This window comes from Artemia sp. Qi Xiang Cuo, chromosome 11 (genome assembly GCF_049724085.1).
Source record: "Artemia sp. Qi Xiang Cuo chromosome 11, ASM4972408v1, whole genome shotgun sequence".
NCBI lineage: Eukaryota > Metazoa > Arthropoda > Branchiopoda > Anostraca > Artemiidae > Artemia > Artemia sp. Qi Xiang Cuo.
In genome coordinates, this window is record NC_142804.1 from 9161829 (window position 1) to 9166737 (window position 4909).

Below are 4909 nucleotides of genomic sequence, written 5' to 3' on the forward strand. Positions count from 1 at the left end.
TCCTATACACGCAAGCAAAGATCTCCGGTCACTGACACTTCCTTCAGCGAGCTTCCTCTTTGTATACTCAAGCGTAAAATTGTTACTAATCATGCGGTTATGAACATTTTTTGTGAAACTCAAAGTCAATTTAGTCAGAAATTATTAAAACTCTTTGGTATAACAGCCTTTTTTCTCTTTAAACTATCAGATTTCAATCAAATGTAGAAATAAATAGAAATTTAAGAAGTTGAAAAGTTAATTAACATGGCTCAGTCAATCCCCCCGTAAGCAGCATAGATTCTAAATTGTTTTTGATTCTTCTTCTAAAGACTAAAATAATCATTATCCTACTATTATATAAAATTTAAATTAATTACAATGTCCATCAGTACGATATAAAGATATATATTTATTGAAAAAAACGAAAATCAAAAAAAAGGAAGCTTTTTTAAAAGATAATAAATTAAAAAAAAAATCAACATTTTAATATAGCCACAAAAACACGATAGAGTACTTGTAATTTAAAAATTATAATATTTTAAATCAACAGAAATTGCTTAGAATTATACATTTTTTCTATGTAAATATTTTTTACAAAAAATACTTGTAGTGCTATCTCGAATAAAACTATTCAAAACTGATGGAGAATCTAATATGAAACCTGAATATATACAAAAAATAATTGGCAACTAAAAAGAGACATCGGTTTTTTTGGTTTAGCACTAAAAAAAGACACTGAACTTTGAAATTGCGTAAATCCTCTTGACAAAGAGTGTAATGACAGAGTGTAATGACCTGTTTACCTACCAGAAAAACCTGTTTGGTACGGGGGCCCCTTGGAATTCAATAGATGGACTATACTTATGATTGAAGTGGCTTCATATATCAGCTTATGGGTACTATGGCAATGCAAGAAAAAGTTGACGGCAATTTTTTTTTTTTACCGAAATTGCCCTTTATTAAGTTGTTTTCCTTGTGTTTTCTTTAATGATACGAACCTTCTTGTGTACTAATAACTGCACTAATTACTAATAAATAAATACATATTTAGGATCGTCATAAATAGCTGATTCTTTGATTTAATGTTATCAATAGTTAGGCTCTTACACTTTCGCTATAGGGTCAAGATCTATTGGCAGGTAGTCAAAGATGGGGCAACATACATTTTTTCTATGGTTTTTCCATATTCTGCCTTTTTTATTTTAGTTTCCTTATAATTACTTTATAGTCCCAAATTTCCCTTATAATCACTTTATAGTCCCAAATTTCCTTATAATTACTTTATAGTCCCAAATTTCCCGAGGGCGGGGCATGTCCCCCTGCCGGCACCCATGGCCCCCAGTCGTATTTCAGGTATTTCCAACTATGTAAGCGTAATTTATGAAATTCTGTATAATTATTGATGGGTTCTGATTTCTTCTCGATCGACACTGCAAATGCATCGAAATGAAATATTGTTACTTGTATCATTGGACATTTTTGCAAGCTACTGATGCTACTTTGACACAGTAGCAAATTTAAATTTGCAATTTTGTGCCCTGGGATAAACTACCTGGAAAGATTTTTTTCTCTGATTTGCATGATCTAAAATATCCCTTTCTCAGAACTCTTGTCTCATTCACATTTGTTCATTTTCATTCATATACTAAAACTTAATGTACTAAAATCAAAACAGTACATTTGCCAAACAAGCAGCTATTCACTATCTAGGGAATATACCCAGAAAACTGCTCTTTTCATATAAAAATTAATTTAAAAACTTTCCGAAAAAAATGTTTTGAAAGAAAATTAAAGGCTGTATTAAACTTATCAAACTTATAATCCATAATTATTCAAACTCAGAATGATCAGAAATTACTATTGTAGAATAAATGAAACTCAAAACGACCAGAAATTAAATAAACAATCGTAGCAAACAAACATACAAGAGGTAACATGTATATTAATCAATAGTGATTGAATAAATTAATCAGTAGTGATTTTTGTACTTTTTAAGCTTTATTTGCATATTCAATTTCAGTTTTAGTCGTTTTAAGATTTATTTATTCATTTACTTTATAAAATGTTGTATGTTTGTTTGCTATGATTGTTTAATTAATTTTTGTTCGTTTTGGGTTTTATTTATTCTTCAATAGTAAAGGATCTTTTTCGTTTTAAGCTTTATTTGCATATTCAATTTAACTTTTAGTCGTTTTAATATTTATTTATTCATTTATATTAGAAACTGTTTGGGTTTCTGTTTTTCTTTTCGGTTTGGGTTTCTTTTATTCTTTAGTAGTAGTTTCTGATCGTTTTAAACTTGAATTAATATATATTTTTATTTCTGCTGATCTTGGGTTTGATATGGCCTTTAATTTTTTTTTTTTTAAATGGAAAGTTTTTTTTATTAACTTCTGTTCGTTTTCGATTGCCAAAGTTTCAATTTTTTCAAAATTCCCTATTTCAAAATCATTTTTTTTTATTGAGTTTGATTGAGTTTTTCAGTCCCCTTTTTTGGCAGCTTCTTCAGCAAGTGCCGCTTTCTCCTCATTTTTCTCTTTTCTATTTTTTCACTTCTCTTGACAGCTTTATCTTCCTCATTATAGCGGAGCTGTAACCGTTCTTTTTTATCAGGGCTTGATGAACTCAGGATAGCTGTTTTGGTTTCCTTTCGTTTCCTTATGTATTCCCAGGTGTTATCAGATATCCACTTTTCTTTCTTTCTTTTCTGAAATCATATGGTTGTCTCGACCACCTCAAGGTACGTTTTCTTGATTGAGGCCCATATACATTCCACATCTGTGACATCGTCAAGTGTGTTTAAGGCTTCGAATCTGTTTTGCAGAGATATGCAGAAACCTCTGCGTATATCTCGATTCTTCAACTTGTCGCTGGCAAATTGTTTGGAAACCTTTTTGGCTTTCTGTTTCTGAGCTTTTAGCTTAACTCGTATTTCAGCTACCACAAGGATGTGATCTGAATTCACATCCGCTCCTCAAAAGCCACGTACATCAAGCAGGCTGCTTCTCCAGCGTCTTGATATCAGGAAGCGATCGATTGGATTTCTCGTTCGACCATCTGGGGATATTCATGTGTATTTATGAATTGTGCTCAAACCAAGCCCCACCTATTATTAAATTGTTACTCAGTGCATAGTCCACAAGAGGTGCGCCATTTTCGTTTATTTCTCCTATGCCGTGACAGCCTTGCACCTGTGGACTGTACTGGCGGTCTGCATCAACTTCGGTATTTAGGTCACCAACGACACACATCATATCGTGACTGGGGACATCCTTAGTAACTGTCTGCAGCATGTTGTAGAAAGTGTCCTATTCGTCATCATCAGCTTCATTTATTGGTGCCTAACATACGATTATAGTCATTATAGTCGATTATAGATTATAGTTGATTATAGTCAGTTTTGTGTGGTTGGAGACAAAGCAAACTGTCATTAAACGTTTACTGACTGGGTTCCAGCTCGCCAATGCCTTGTGTGCGCTTGGTGACACCATAACTTCCACACCAACCCAGTGCATCGAGGAGTCTCCGCTATAGACCGTAGTGTGTCCATCACCAAACCTCTCTAAACCACTTCCAGTGCACCTTATTTCGCTGAGAATCAGCATGTCAATCAGATACTGTCTCATCTATTTAATAACTTGTTCTGTTTCCGAAATCTGGCTCATGGTTCTCACATTTCAATAGCCCATCTTCAATGTTTCTTTCGCAGTCAAAAAACGAGTCCGGGGCCAAGCAGGGGTCATTATCTGGAAGGAGGTTGTATCCAAGGCAGTTGTAGACGTTTCAGTTGCAAGGCTTTTTCCCCCTTAAACTGCCTGAGAATTGACGAGATAGGGAATTTAAAACTTAATTCAAATTAAATTGTGAAATTTAAAGCCAGAATTGAAAATTTAATAATACATTTATTATATATTCAATAGTATAATTATAAAGAATGGTTTTCTTTATAAGATGATGTCTCTTTTCATATAAAAGCTTTTCTTTACAAAATATTACTTCTCTTTCTCCTAACACCTGGGAACAAACCGTTCTTAAAAAACGACATGCTAACTTTCTGAAAATTGGCTATGTAAAAAGACAAAAAAAAAAGAATCAAATATTAAATCCTATACGCTAAAGTATAACTTCGATCGTTTGATATACTTACCCACCATGTTCAAGTACGTCCACGACCACAATACCCTAATTGCTGAGATGGGAAGGACAAAAATAAGCTATTTCATTCTCAAAGGCGTTGGTTAAAATATTTAATTTAAAAAGTTTTATTTTATCACTTGAGAGAATTCCATCTTGAAGCAATGAGAAATAATAGCGTAGAGAGTGAGGGGTTGAGGGATAGGGTAGTCAAAGAAGTGGAATGCAGGTTGCAAGGCCAGAAAATTCGAACATAAAGTAAGATATACACATCAGATTATATTGATGCTTCATAAATTAGCTTTGGATTTATGGTACAAGTAAATTTGTTTAATTCAAGTTTTAGAGCTTAATTTGAATTAAATTTTAAATTACCTGTTTTGTCGCATTCATTTAATTACAAGGCAGTTTAAGGTCTCACTGTCGATATTTGGATTTAAAGAATGTTTTTGAGAAGTTAAGATTGATATATCGTCCTTATTTTGTCCAAGGTTTCGTCATCGTAATGAAGCTAAAAAGAAATTATGGACCGAATTCCGATAAAACTTATACCGATTAAATTTCCAAAATTTTTTAAAAGTAGCCAAAAAAAACTCTCAAAATAGAAGAAACACCAATCAATTGACGACTCGCCGCTGATAATTTTTCGGTGACGCTGGTGGCGCGCTTCACAACCGGTGTAATTGTATCCACCGCTGTCATTTTTTATTTCTGTGTGGCTTCGGGGTCTAGCCTGAACGTCGTAAACTCAGAATTATATCACAGTGTTGACTGGTAAAAAATCACAGCGACT